Genomic DNA, 16,643 nt, shown 5'->3' with positions numbered 1-16,643 from the left:
AAGTGTACAGTGGACTTTGAGAATATCCTCCCATGTGCTCTCCTCCTCTTTCTGCCAGAACCTCCCATGAGAGCTCTTTCTTTCTGTCAGATAACTTTACTTCTACATTCATGTCATGTCCTAGGATGTTATTTTATGAATCTCTGTCAAAAAAAAATCTAAGATTCGCAAATGAAAGAAAATGAGTGATATTTGTCCAAGACTGACTTAATTTACTTAATTTGATACTCCCTCATCTTCACACGCAGAGATGTTTTGAAGAGAATTGCACATGAAGAAACTAGTCCTACCATCTTGGCCTGAAAGAGGAACAGCATTTAGAGAACGAAAAGTTATCTTTTGATTCTCAAAACATCTATAGTAGGAAGGCTTTCTTTAATACTTCTAAGATGCACATAAGCTATTTTTCTTGGAAAAGGAAAAATCAACCATGAAATAGAACCAGAAGCTGGTGGGCAGCTTCACAAGCTATTTGAGACACAGCCTTTAATCTCACTGGAGTAACTGCCAGCATATTACCTGCTAAATTTCAGAACTGTTTTGGACCAGTGACCTCTAGCTGTTGCCTCTTATAGGCCAATATAGCTCTTATAGGACAACATCTAGTGGTATCTTTGTCTCTCTGTAATTGCAAAATGAGTTCATTGAAGAAACTGTCTCCGCGGTCCTCCAATTTTGTAGGTTAAGGTAAGTTCATATTTATGTACAAAATTGTTCTTAAATTGAAATAATAAATTTCTACTGAGAAACTGATGTTAATAAATGACATTCCCAAGTTGTTTAAAACTAAGAAACTTCTCACTTGTCATGTGCATCAATCAGCATGCTTTTCTAATAATCATGATCTTAAACTGTAGTAAAGAAAGGAGAAATGGGTATAATGTTACTTGTATGGATGTTTTCAGGGCTGATCATTTGGTATTGGATAACCAATTGTGTGCACTTCCATAGAGAAGACTATTTGTACAACTCTCACCATTCCTTGCTTGCCTATAGTTTTATTGTGTAGGGTTGAGGCAGATTTAAATTTCATATTATTTTGGATACAGGAAAAAAGACTATAAATTGGATTCCATAAACTATGTACTCTTTCCTCTGGAATGTAATAATGGTGGAAAGAAATCAGATTAATTTCCATAGGGAATTCTACAATTCCAAAAATAGGAGAAAAAATGTCTTACGGAGTGGACAGATGGAGACCTTGCTATGAAGTGACGGTTTTCAAGGCTTGCACAACCAGTACGACTCAGTTTCGGTCCTGTAGATTATTTCTTAGATATAAAGAATACAGGTGATGCTTAAGCTTAAACAAAAGCAATCTTGATATGATTTGGTCTGAAACTAATCCCAACAGTCAGCCCTTAACGTTGATCCTCTTTGTGATTTTAGAATACAGCCAGATGATTTAATGTGTGAGAATGAGAAAACTGGTCCAAATGGTCTGTGGCTTCTTTCTCTCCTGATCACAGGAATGAGTGTGGAAAAAGAGTGTCCACAAAGGAATAGACTGCTAACAAAGAGTAGTCTCCAACACAGCAGCTAGATGTCTAGCTAGAATGCCTGATGATATTGTCCTGAAAGATGGCGGTCTGGGAGGGCAAAAGGGCACATGGGGCATGGATGGGAAGAGCCTTAGAGGAAGGATTAAAGTGAAGTATGGAAATAGAATTTTATGGGCAAGATGGACGACTATGGGAAAGAAAACCACTATCGTCCAAACTGCCATAATAGTAGCTAAAACATCATACACTTACTTAAAAAACAAAACATTTTTAAAAAGTTAGCTCAAGAGAACCAAAATAAGTAGCGAGACTATAGTCAGTCCACACTGAGCACTGTTTAAAAAGCCTAGTTGTAATACATATTTGTAGACAAATTTTAAAGATCTTATTAATAAAAACAAACCCGGAGCCAGGTATTGGGGTGAATGCTGAAAGATCAGAGAAACAGAACAAGCCACATCTAACCTCGCCTTGCCAGCTTCTCAGCTGATCTTGTTTACTCAGACTGAAAGCCTCTGAGTCCTCATCCAAATGGATCTCAGCTGTACTAGAAACTTACTAAAAGCTGTACTAAAAACTGCTAAACACCTAAAAGCTTAAAAAAGGCTCTATTTCCTGGTCCTCAAACCTTATATACCTATCTGCCATCACTTCCTGGAATTAAAGGTGTGTGTCACCATGCCTGGCTGTTTCCAGTATGACTTTGAACTCACAGAGGTCCAGATGGATCTCTGCCTCTGGAATGCTAGGATTAGAGGTGTGTGTGCCACCATTTTCTGGCCTCTGTCTATCTAGTGGCTGTTCTGTTCTCTGACCCCCAGATAAGTTTATTAGGGTGCACAATATATTGGGAAACACAATATCACCACACATATTCTAATTTTAAGTCATTTTCAAACAAAATTTTCACAAAATTGATGACAATTTATGTATAACAAAAACGATAATCAAGTATAGTTCAGGAGTGCACTGGCACACAGTCATGAGATGCTAGGTCCAGAGCTGATAAGACATTCTTACACAATGCTCAGGTTAGTGGCAGCTTACTCGTGTTCAGTCACTTGCAGTAAAGGTGTCTCATTATGTGCATTTTTTCCTACTGTCATTTGTTTGACATTTAGCATTTATTTAAGGATTAAATTTGGAGATAAAAATTAATCTTGAAGGGAGGTAAACATCTTGGATGGTCACTATTACAAGACAGGGAAGATTTTTATGACATTTGTTTTTCCCCAAGGAGTTAAAATGTCTCAAGAAGAGATACCATGTAATATTTTGCGACAATAGCGTTCTTTGAGCTGTATTGAGAGGAATGTTTTATATTTTGGGCATGGGCATTGTTATGATTTTAAAAATTGAGAACACTATAAAGGAATGAAAGAACACTCAATTATTATAAATGTCTGTTCAGACTGTACAGTTAAAAGGAGTCTGAAACTTTCATATATGTACATGTTCTATGAATTCTTTAAATAAAAACCCTTAGAGGGAGCAATAACAATGTTAATCAGACTTCCCACATATTTATATATTGTTGGAGTTATCGTTTAACACCCAATTCACTGCCTTTAATTATGTATCTTTGGGGCATTGAATGTATTTTAACCAACTGCACATTGTTTCTCCTCCTTAAATTTGTAAGTTAGTTGTACACACACCACAGTGCAAATTTATGATTGTTAATACTGATAAGGTAATTGAGAAAACTCTTAGGTAAATTACATCATAACTGAAGTACTTGGAAAGGTTACCATGCTTGACTGACAAAACCTAGGACATTTAGAAATGTGCGCCACACCCAGTGTTTCTGAATTCCCCACTGGATTACATGCAGAAAGCATTAAACCAATTTTTTTCTACTTGGAGTTTGTCATGATTTGTGAATTTTCTTTAATAGATTTTATTATAAATTTATGATGTTATTTACATGATCATTTGATGAGCCTGTCTATTTGAAGGCAACTAGCTACAGAACTAGATACACATAGGACCTTTCACTTGGCATCTAAATAACAAAGTCTTTTCCCTTCTTTTAAGTGTATTGACTGTTTACACAGCTGTCTCTTACTGTCTAGAGAAGATTGGTTCCAGGACTTCCACAGACACCAAAGTATCTATCTGCTCAAGTCTCTCATGAAAAGAGAAGTTGTATTTACATGGTGCATATATATGTCACTATATATATTTTGAATAATTTCTAACTTATAAATAATATTTAATACAAAATAATGCTATGTAAATAATTTAGAAAGTAGTGGTAACAAAATAATCTGTATGTATTTAGTACAGATGTAAATTGTTTCCTAATTGCATGTATATATGTGTGTATTTGTGTGCATGTGTCTCTATGTGTATGTGTGTGGTCATGCATGTATGTGAGTGTGAGTTCATATGTGTACATGTGTGCTTGTGCGCATGTGTACATTGTAGTAAGAATGAATCTCGGGTAAGCAGAGCAGGCAAGCAGGCAATATAAATGGTATTGGCATTGTTTCAGCATAAATGCCTCTTTGCCTGCAATGAAAAGAAGAATTTACACATGCAAAATAATCAGCAAGACATTATTTAGGCCTTACCTTCTTGTAGGAGGGAAAGGGGGATGGGTTATGAGGGAGAGGTTGGAGGGGTGGGAGGAGGGAAGAGGGGCATCTTTGATTGCTATGTAAAATGAATAAAAAAAAATTCTTAAGAAAAAAAAGAATGCTATGTTAAAAAAGAAATTATTTAGCTAAAGCAGTGACGTTCTGGGACTTAAGAGAATGATCAGAGAAGTCTACATTTCCCCTCACCCAATGACCAAGTCCTCTGATTTTAGAATTAATGTGCCTCCATTAGAAAATCATTTGGAGAATAAAGAATATTCTCCCTAAAGGGAGATGGAAGGCATTTTTAGGCAATTCAAAAGAGCTCCTAGGTCACATTCCACAGAATACATCAGTCTTTTATACTCAATTCTTTTTCCTGGTCTTGTTTTATTTACTTTTACTTACTTTATTTTAGTTTTCATGAGCACATTAAGTAGCAAATTTTCTTATGACATTGACCCCATAGACTAGATTAAATGTGAATTATCATTTCATAGTTAGTACCAAAATGTTCTAATTGAACTGTGTGTAGTCTTTCATCTTTATTTCATATATTCTTGTAGGTTCAGGGGCGCACAGCTAACAAACTTTCAGAAGCAGGAAAAAGAGTCATGTCCGATATACTTTTGTAATAGCAAGGAAGCTTCAAATATGTCAGTTGTCAATATATCACTTTTATTTCAGAATCTTTCTTAGTCTCTCAGTGTTATTTTCCCAGTTAGAAAGCTTAGAAGCTGTAGCATACTCTATATATGTGCCTGTACATGGATATGAGTTTATAAAATATACAGCAGCTTTATAATTTAAGATTGACATAAATTGTGCAACTATCATACAACATTTACATATTAGAAAAATATCTAATTTGATGGCAAAAATATGTAAACATAAAATACATATGGATAATTGGTATTCTAGAATGCCAAGTATTATGAGTATTGACCATGTCCCAGATCCTTGGCTTTGCTAATTGACCTTAAGTCTGATTATTTTTCCAACTTTGTGATTTCCTCTTTCAGTTGTGAAATGCAAATCTTTTGCTTCCTTGTCTCTCACTGTTAAGTGTGCTGGGGAGTGTGGAGTGAGAAAAAGCTACTGCAGTGTTCAACCATTCCAGATTCCCAGTGTGTCATCTGTGCAAGCACAGGCTACAATTGTTGACTTTCAGTGTCATTTTGGGGGATATCAGTTGATTATGGACAACTTCCTAAAATAATTTGAGCTCCTCAGTCTCTGTGACTTGAAGGAAATTGACATAATGACATTAAAACCCGAAGCCCTTAAGAATTTCAAGCAATTTTTGTTTAATACTAGTGTTTAAAGCATTGTCATGTTTTGACAGACTTCAACATTGCAGTTTTCAAAATCATTCTTCATTACTTTCCAACATTTTGAAATTTTTACCAGCTTGACTACTCCTGTTAACAGATTTAGATTTAAAAGTAAATCTGATCGTCATAACTACTCAATCAATTAGGCAATCAGCACACAATCAATATTTTTGGAAATCAAAATAGGCATGTTCTATTTCCTCATTATATTTTGTAAATTAAATCATTTTGCAGTTGTAAATGAATTTGGGTTAGTGTGTTTATTGGATTCAATTAAAAAACTTATACTATTCTGTTTATAAATTGCATAACTGATAACTGCCGTAACTAACTCATAGTGTTGTGGTGAAAACCTGGCCTTAACTTACTAGTCAATAAGACAGACTAATGCCACATTGTTGGTAGTAGTATTATTATTATTAACTTCTTGTTTATGTTTTTGTGGTACAATCATCTCATTACTTTTAAAGTGCCTATAGTGTCAGGCAAATTATCCTTTTCAAGAAATCATTTGTTAACAATGAATTAAGTAGTTAAAAGCATAGATTCTATTGTTTATTTGGTAATCAACAAGAAATGAGTGTCTGAAATATTTATCTTAAGCCTCTGAGTTTAACATTGGACATTTGCCTCTCTGGATTATCTTCAGCTTCAAATAATAAACACTCTGCTTTGGCATCTTTCAGCCAGTGTTCACACATCTGCTGTAACATAGTAAAGAGGGATGGCACTTTATGGGGATCTGTGGAAGGGTGCATATAAATAAACCAAAGCTCAAGTTGAAGGCTAGTAATTGTATTGTGGTTTTAAAATAGATGCATCAAATGTATTATGGTATCTTTATGCTAAATATCTCCAGCATATTTCAAAACCCTTACTCCACAGACCTTAGTATCATCTTAGCTGGGGTAGCCCCACAGTAAAAGGAAACTTGTTGTCACTGCTTTATTCAAACTCATCTAGAAAATTAAAAGCCATGACACACGGAAATTTTAAAGACTAAATTTAATTATCCATAGAGCAATTTTTCCTTCAAATAATTAAAATAGCAACAATTTTAATAATATTATTTTTAAACCTTAACCTTTAACACAGGGTCAGATTCTTCTTAGATCAAAGGCTTTGTCAGATTTCTTCTTGCTTATTTTACATATAACTACTTTCTATTTAAATAAGTGCACTTCGGTAGATGTATGAGCTTTCTAAACTATAATAAAGACAGCTATCATCCACTCCTATTAATTTGTTTACTGAAAAAAAAAAGTCTCACAGTAGTAATGTAATAAATTGTATTGCACTGAGGACTCATTTTGACCCCTCAAGCAGCAGACATCACTTAGAGACACAAGAGAGCACACCCCAAGTCAAGATCTCTCAGGGTTTTAATTGCATTCATGACAGTTGATGTTGATTTTACTTTTAAGTGTCACTTATGGTCAGGGTTGGTGATAACTCATTCATTTGTTTTAACTGATGATTTATGAAGCCATTGAAGGCTTAGTTCCTAAATGCTCCTACCCAGAGAAATCAAAAAAATAGATAAGAACTAATGAGTACAAAGCCAGGTGAAAGAATTAAATTTTGAGAGGCCGGCCCCCAGCTCCCATCTTGCTCCGGACGTCCCTTTTGGAACAGTCGTGAGTACCCTTCCTTGCCCCAGACCCCATCCCTGGGCACCAGCCACTCCAGGGAAGACCTGCCCAACTCGGCCCCAGGTTCTGGCCACCGGGCAGGTTCCCTGCTAGCCCCACCGGGAAGGATCCCCTTCTCCAAGACCCCTGGCAGACCCTGCAGTCTCCGCGCCCTGCCCCCACGCCCATCCGCCTGAGCCCCAAGCCTCTTCCTGAGACTCAGAGGCCGGCCCCCAGCTCCCATCTTGCTCCGGACGTCCCTTTTGGAATACTGGTGAGTACCCTTCCTTGCCCCAGACCCCATCCCTGGGCACCAGCCACTCCAGGGAAGACCTGCCCAACTTGGCCCCAGGTTCTGGCCACCGGGCAGGTTCCCTGCTAGCCGCACCGGGAAGGATCCCCTTCTCCAAGACCCCTGGCAGACCCTGCAGTCTCCACGCCCTGCCCCCACGCCCATCCGCCTGAACCCCAAGCCTCTTCCTGAGACTTAGAGGCCGGCCCCCAGCTCCCATCTTGCTCCGGACTTCCCTTTTGGAATACTGGTGAGTACCCTTCCTTGCCCCAGACCCCATCCCTGGGCACCAGCCACTCCAGGGAAGACCTGCCCAACTCGGCCCCAGGTTCTGGCCACCGGGCAGGTTCCCTGCTAGCCCCACCAGGAAGGATCCCCTTCTCCAAGACCCCTGGCAGACCCTGCAGTCTCCACGCCCTGCCCCCACGCCCATCCGCCTGAGCCCCAAGCCTCTTCCTGAGACTCAGAGGCCGGCCCCCAGCTCCCATCTTGCTCCGGACTTCCCTTTTGGAACACTGACTTCCCTTTTGGAACACTGGTCTGTCTGAACCAAGTGTGCGGATAAGGCCAAGAACGAACCACAAGGAGATGGGCAGACGTCAAGGCAGAAACATATACAACAAAATGAATAGCAATACAGCATCACCAGGCCCTAGCCCTCCTCCAACACCTAGACCTGAACATCAGAAATTGGAAGAAGCAGAAGAAAACAGCCTTATGAATGACATCATGAAGAAGCTAGAGGCTTGCGTAGAGGAAAAGACAAAAAAATGTGAAGAACGCTGTAAACAACTAGAGGAAAGGGCAAACAAATTAGAAGAAATCAATAAAGTCCTGGAAGAAAACAATAAAATACTGAGAGAAAATCAAGAAAAATCAATGAAACAAATGAAGGAAACAGTCCAAGACCTGAAAAGGGAAATAGAAAAAATGAAGAAGACACAAACAGAGGGAATGCTGGAAATAGAAAATCTGAGAAAACGATTGGGAACTTCAGACGCAAGTATAATCAACAGAATGCAAGAGATGGAAGAGAGGATCTCTAGCGTTGAAGATACAGTAGAAGAAATACATTCATCAGTCAAAGAAAACACTAAAACCAACAAAGTCATGAACCAAAATGTCCAAGAAATTTGGGACACCATGAAAAGACCAAACCTAAGAATAATAGGGGTCGAAGAAGGAGAAGAATACCAACTCAAGGGCACAGAAAATATATTCAACAAGATCATAGAAGAAAACTTTCCCAACTTAAAGAAGGAAATACCTATGAAGATACAAGAAGCTTATAGAACACCAAACAGACTAGACCCCCAAAAAAAGTCCCCTCGCCACATAATAGTTAAACAACTAAACGTACAGAATAAAGAAAGAATATTAAGAGCAGCAAAGGAAAAAGGCCAAGTGACATATAAAGGCAAACCCATCAGAATAACACCCGATTTCTCAATGGAGACTTTGAAAGCCAGAAGAACCTGGACAGATGTAATGCAGACACTAAGAGACCATGGATGTCAACCTAGACTAATATACCCAGCAAAACTTTCAATCACCATAGATGGAGTAAACAAGACATTCCATGACAAAGCCAGATTTAAACAATACTTATCCACAAACCCAGCCCTACAGAAAGCACTAGAAGGAAAATTCCAACCTAAGGAAGTCAGATACACCCTCGAAAACACAGGCAACAGATAAAGCCACAGCAGTAAACCCCAACGTATAGAAGTACCCACACATCACCACCAAAAAATAACAGGAATGAACAATCACTGGTCATTAATTTCCCTCAATATCAATGGACTTAATTCACCTATAAAAAGACATAGGCTTACAGAATGGATACGAAAGCAGGACCCATCTTTCTGCTGCATACAAGAAACACATCTCAAATTCAAAGATAGACACTACCTAAAAATAAAAGGCTGGGAAAAGACTTTCCAATCAAACGGTCTTAAGAAACAAGCGGGTGTAGCCATCCTGATATCCAGCAAAATAGACTTCAAACTAAAATCAATCAAAAGAGATCAAGAAGGGCACTACATACTCATCACAGGAAAGATCCACCAAGATGAAGTCTCAATTCTGAATATTTATGCCCCAAACACAAGGGCACCCACATATGTAAAAGAAACATTACTAAAGCTTAAATCACATATAAAACCCCACACATTAATAGTGGGAGACCTCAACACCCCACTTTCACCACTGGACAGATCTCCCAAATTGAAACTTAACAGAGAAATAAAGGACTTAACTGATGTCATGACTCAAATGGACTTAATCGATATCTACAGAACATTCCATCCTAACAAAAAAGAATATACCTTCTTCTCAGCACCCCATGGAACCTTCTCTAAAATTGACCACATACTTGGCCACAAAACAAATCTAAACAGATACAAAACAATTGGAATAACCTCCTGTGTTCTATCAGACCACCATGGTCTAAAGTTGGATTTCAACAACAACAAAAACTACAGAAAACCTGCAATCTCATGGAAACTGAATAATACCCAACTGAATCACCAATGGGTTAAGGAAGAAATAAAGAAAGAAATTAAAGACTTCCTAGAGATCAATGAAAATGAAGACACCACATATCCAAATTTATGGGACACTATGAAAGCAGTACTAAGAGGGAAATTCATAGCACTAAATGCCCACATAAATAAGTTGGAGAAATCTCACACTAGAGACTTAACAGCATACCTGAAAGCTCTAGAACAAGAAGAAGCACAGTCTCCCAGGAAAAATAGACGCCAGGAAATTATCAAAGTGAGAGCTGAAATCAATAAAATAGAAACAAAGAGAACAATACAAAAAATTAATGAAACAAAGAGTTGGTTCTTTGAGAAAATCAACAAGATAGACAAGCCCTTATCCAAACTAACCAAAAGACAGAGAGAGAGCATCCAAATCAACAAAATCAGAAATGAAAAGGGGGACATAACAACAGACATTGAGGAAATCCAGAGAATCATCAGGTCATACTTCAAAAACCTCTATTCGACAAAACTGGAAAACCTAAAAGAAATGGATAACTTTCTGGATAGGTACCACATACCTAAGTTAAATCAAGACCAGATAAACTATTTAAATAGTCCAATAACCCCTAACGAAATAGAAACAGTCATTAAAAGTCTCCCAACCAAAAAAAGCCCAGGACCAGATGGTTTCAGTGCAGAATTCTACCAGATCTTCAAAGAAGAGTTAATACCAATACTCTCTAAATTGTTCCACACAATAGAAACAGAAGGAACATTACCAAACTCCTTCTATGAGGCTACAATTACCCTAATTCCTAAACCAAACAAGGATACAACAAAGAAAGAGAACTACAGACCGATCTCCCTCATGAACATTGATGCAAAAATACTCAATAAAATACTGGCAAACAGACTCCAAGAACACATCAAAACAATTATCCACCATGATCAAGTAGGATTCATTCCAGGGATGCAAGGGTGGTTCAACATACGAAAGTCCGTCAATGTAATACACCATATAAACAAACTCAAAGAAAAAAACCATATGATCATCTCACTGGATGCAGAAAAGGCATTTGACAAAATCCAACACCCCTTCATGATAAAGGTATTGGAGCGATCAGGAATACAGGGAACATACCTAAACATAATAAAGGCAATTTACAGCAAGCCAACAGCCAACATCAAATTAAATGGAGAGAAACTCAAAGCAATTCCACTAAAATCAGGAACGAGGCAAGGCTGTCCACTCTCCCCATACTTATTCAATATAGTACTTGAAGTTCTAGCCAGAGCAATAAGACAACATAAGGAGATTAAGGGGATACAAATTGGAAAGGAAGAAGTCAAGCTTTCCCTATTTGCAGATGACATGATAGTATACTTGAGCGACCCCAAAGATTCCACCAAGGAACTGATACAGCTTATAAACACCTTCAGCAACATAGCAGGATACAAGATCAACTCAAAAAAATCAGTAGCCCTCCTATATACAATGGACAAAGAAGCGGAGAAGGAAATCAGAGATACATCACCCTTTACTATAGCCACAAACGACATAAAATACCTTGGGGTAACACTAACCAAGCAAGTGAAGGACCTATATGACAAGAACTTTAAGTCCCTGAAAAAAGAAATTGAAGAAGATGTCAGAAAATGGAAAGATCTCCCATGCTCATGGATAGGCAGGACTAACATAGTAAAAATGGCAATCTTACCAAAAGCAATCTACAGATTCAATGCAATCCCCATCAAAATACCAACACAATTCTTCACAGACCTGGAAAAAATAATACTCAACTTCATATGGAAAAACAAAAAACCCAGGATAGCCAAAGGAATCCTGTACAATAACACAACTTCTGGAGGCATCACGATCCCTGACTTCAAGCTCTACTATAGAGCTACAGTAATAAAAACAGCTTGGTACTGGCATAAAAACCGACATGTGGACCAATGGAATCGAATTGAAGACCCTGACATTAATCCGCACACCTATGAACATATAATTTTTGACAAAGAAGCCAAAAGCGCACAATGGAAAAAAGAAAGCATCTTCAACAAATGGTGCTGGCAAAACTGGATATCAACATGTAGAAGGCTGCAAATAGATCCATATCTATCACCGTGCACAAAACTTAAGTCCAAGTGGATCAAGGACCTCAACATAAATCCAGCTACTCTGAACCTGCTAGAAGAGAAAGTAGGAAGTAGTCTTGAACGCATTGGCATAGGAGACTACTTCCTAAAAAGAACACCAGTAGCACAGACTCTGAGACAAACAATCAATCAATGGGACCTCTTGAAACTGAGAAGCTTTTGTAGAGCAAAGGATACGGTCAACAAGGCAAAGCGACAGCCTACAGAATGGGAAAAGATCTTCACCAACCCCACATCTGACAGAGGACTGATATCCAGAATATATAGGGAATTCAAGAAATTAGACATCAAAATGCCCAACAGTCCAATTAAGAAATGGGCTATAGAACTAAACAGAGAATTCTCAACAGAGGAAACTCAAATGGCCGAAAGACATTTAAGGAACTGCTCAACATCCCTAATCATCAGGGAAATGCAAATCAAAACAACTCTGAGATACCACCTTACTCCTGTCAGAATGGCTAAGATCAAAAACACTGAAGACACCTTATGCTGGAGAGGATGTGGAGCTAGGGGAACTCTCCTCCACTGCTGGTGGGAATGCAAGCTTGTACAACCACTTTGGAAATCAATATGGCGCTTTCTTAGAAAATTGGGAATCAATCTCCCCCAATATCCAGCTATACCACTCTTGGGCATATACCCAAGAAATGCTCAACCACACCATAAGAGCACTTGTTCAGTTATGTTCATATCAGCATTGTTTGTAATAGCCAGAACATGGAAACAACCCAGATGCCCTTCAACTGAAGAATGGATAAACAAAATGTGGTACATATACACAATGGAATACTACTCAGCAGAGAAAAACAATGGCATCATGAGGTTTGCAGACAAATGGATGGATCTAGAAAAAATCATCCTGAGTGAGGTAACCCAGACTCAGAAAGACAAACATGGTATGTACTCACTCATAGCAGGATACTAGACATGAAACAAGGATGACTTGTCTGCTACTCACATCACCAGGGAGGCTACCTGGAAAACAGGACCCCAAGAAAGACACAGGGATCACCCAATGACAGAGAAATGGAATGAGATCTACATGAACAGCCTGGACATGAGTGGGGGTAATGAAAGGCGAGGGTTGAGGGAAAGAGAGCTTGGGGGAGCGGGAGATCCCAGCTAGATCAACAACAGAGAGGGAGAACAAGGAATAGGAGACCATGGTAAATAAAGACCACATGAGAATAGGAAAAAGCAAAGTGCTAGAGAGGCCCACAGAAATCCACAAAGATACCCACACAACAGACTGCTGGCAGAGGTCGAGAGACAGCCTGAACTGACCTACTCTGGTGATGGGATGGCCAAACACCCTAATTGTTGTGCTAGAAACCTCATCCAACTACTGAGGGATCTGGATGCAGAGATCCATGACTAGGCCCCGGGTGGATCTCTGGGAGTCCAATTAGCGAGAATGAGGAGGGTTTATATGAGCAAGAATTGTTGAGACCAAGGTTGGATAAAGCACAGGGACAAATAGCCAAATGAATGGAAACACATGAACTATGAACCAATGGCTGAGGGGTCCCCACTGGATCAGGCCCTCTGAATGGATGAGACAGTTGATTGGCTTGATCTGTTTGGGAGGCACCCAGGCAGTGCGACCAGATCTTGTGCTCATTGCATGAGTTGGCTGTTTGAAACCTGGGGCCTATGCAGGATTGTTTGGCTCGGCCTGGGAGGAGGGGACTAGACCTACCTGGACTGAGTCTACCAGGTTGACCTCAGTCTGTGGGGAAGGCTTTGCCCTGGAGGAGATGGGAATGGGGGGGGGGTTGGGGGGAAGGTGAGGGGGACGGGAGGGGGGAGAACAAGGGAATCCGTGGCTGATATGTAGAACTGAATTGTATTGCAAAATAAATTAATAAAAAAAAAAAAAAAAAAAAAAGAATTAAATTTTGAGTATTTTGAGTGCAGAGTTGTTGTAGACTTCCTGATGTTCATTCCATAAAATTTCTAAAGCAATAAATAAAGTTTTATCACTTTTTTGAAAATAATAAGACATCTACTCATCAATCCTCTCATGATGAACCAAATTTTGGGCATTTACATCATGCCATGACCAAGTAAGGTGGTTAATTTTTTGAGCTATGTTTACTTTCTATGATAATGTGTTAGTGTGCATGCGTGTGTCGGGGGGAGTTGATGAGGATGAAATTTGAGATGACATGTAGATTTTCAAAGTACTTATTATTATGACCCTCCAAAACATCATTACAGGCAAATACAAAAAGCAAAGAAAACCAGAAGTAAAGAAACAAATATTATGATACTATTGACTTTTCCTCAAAATGTGAAGCAAACACAAATATTCAATATTGTTTTTTACTTTATGAAATGTTCTGGAAATTTACTGCTAAAGTTAGGTTATTTAGAGAGGGAATTGAAAAAAATTGCCACTGTTTAAAAATTAGAGCATAAAAGATGCATCTGTGAACTTAATATCCTCATGAAATCCCACTGTAGGGAAATGTGTGGTTCATACCATTTTGCCCTTAAATCTTTGATATCCAATTTCTCATAGGAAGATGGTCGGTTATCCCAATATTAATTCATAGATTATCCTCATAAAAACCTTTATAAACTTTTGTAGATTGTTTTTACTGTGCTCAACTCAAAATAAGAAAAACTTTTTGTCCTGCAACCCAGTCTTCACATTTATACATAAGTACACACACACACACACACACACACACACACACACACACACACACCTCACATGTAAGCATGTAGACAGGTATCTTGAACATGTATTTCATTAAACTGCCCTCACAGTTTCAATTACAGGTAAATTTCAGGTATTTTTTTCCTTAGGTATATTCCTTTTTCATTTTCTTTTTTTTCTTTTTTGTTGAGTTCTCATGACCTGCCAAACTGATTTTGTATAGGTTTTCATTTACAGATAAATAACTATAGTTTTAACTCATTCATCAGCCTGTATGTTTTTCCATACATTAAACAATTGCAGAAACAACAAAAGTATTCTCCAGATTAAATTTTTTTCTTCAGAAAATAATAATTATTCTATGCTTTAACAAATGCTAATTGAGGAAATAAAAAAAAACAGAATTTATTCTCAGTCACAACTTGTTTGGCAGGTAATGCAGTGTTTATTGGAAACATGAAGCTTAGACTTGATGGTAATAGAGTTATCTCTTGCAAGAAATTATATATTTTATCCTCCATGGTCATTTTTGGTCCTAAGGACTGCTTTTAATCTTCCCACAAAAGGAAGACAGGAAAAAGTTTTAGTGTTTAGCTGTAAAGAATGTTAAGAAGTATAGCAAAAGGTATAAAATGATGAAAGATTATAAGTGTATCCCAGTGAATTCTGTATTTAGCTGAAGAAATTGTTACCCAGAATACTTGGAATATGAAAATTAATCCCTGGTTATTTTTTCAACCAAAGTGGGAGTTTAACATAACCTATTTTTTTTTTCTGTAAAGATATTGTAAGCAAATTTGGCAGTTCGCTGCATCAATGGCGGGCTTCATTTCTTCACTGTACAGACAGACAGGTTTGCTCATCCATTTATTAGTGGTGACATTTTTAGATCAGAGGTGGGAGTATGAAATATGAATCTCAAAGTCTTTTTGAAATTTACTGTACAACTTAAAAAACTGTGTAACCTCCTACTTTTGGAAAACACATTTTTTAATTCTACAACAGTCTTACAAAGTAAATTTTGAAAAATAGCAATTTCTACTTTATATTGCTAACACATTTTAGAGACACAGAAACAGGAGCAGGAAGTACAGTTTAGCCATGCCCTAAATATTTAGTGAGATTCTTGCTCTATTTCTAGCTAACAATTCAGCAAGTAGCTTTCAAAGGAGGGCTTCTGTTTCAGCACAGGACAATTCTACAATGAGGAATGCTGCAGTCTGCCATTTCCATTAATTTCCTGCATCCTAAATCAGAATTTTTATTTTTTCTTGAACAATCAACAATGGCCTTGTTTTTCCCTCACAGATTACAATTCAGCATGTGTAAGCATCTCGTTACATGAGTAAGAAAGGGGAAAGCCCTTGATCTGAGGAAGCAGCTAAGTAAATATCAGTTGGTATCCAAAAACTAGTCATCTGACATCTTAAAATAAACCAAATGGCTGCACTCTGGTTCATCTTAATTCAACTGTTACACAAGCCAGTGGTGCTGAAAGGAGCAGATGCAAACAGTCAGAATCCAGAGGCTTCAGAGTCTGACTCACAAACGTAACAGCACAAAGCCCGCTGATGGGAGACAAACTTTTGAATAAAATTAAAATCTCATACCGCTATATGGTCTTTTCTCTGTACAACTTCTGTTTGTAGCCAGTGAGATTAGCTTTAGTGTTTAGGACAAACATGTCAAATTCATTTCTGACAAAATCTTAGATCCTTCTGGGAGCATCAGTGACCTAGAAACAGTTGTTTGTGCATAGGATATGTCTGGTTCTCCAGAGGTGCAATTAAATCAGTGGACAGGATCAAGAAACAACTAGAAATCCAAGTCAGAAAATCATCTTAGTGGAGAATAGGACAGGGACAGTAAAGCTTGATTCATCATGTACAAGGGAACTGCCAGAGGTCACTCCTGAACTTCAAACACTTTTAGGAGTAGGTTGTCACTCTGCACTCTCACGTGTGAGTGTGTGTGTGTGTGTGTGT

Source organism: Peromyscus californicus, unplaced genomic scaffold (genome assembly GCF_007827085.1).
Source record: "Peromyscus californicus insignis strain IS unplaced genomic scaffold, ASM782708v3 Scaffold_5__1_contigs__length_169319896, whole genome shotgun sequence".
NCBI classification, from domain to species: domain Eukaryota; kingdom Metazoa; phylum Chordata; class Mammalia; order Rodentia; family Cricetidae; genus Peromyscus; species Peromyscus californicus.
The sequence above is the reverse complement of the archived record's forward strand: the minus strand, read 5'-3'. Positions refer to the sequence as shown.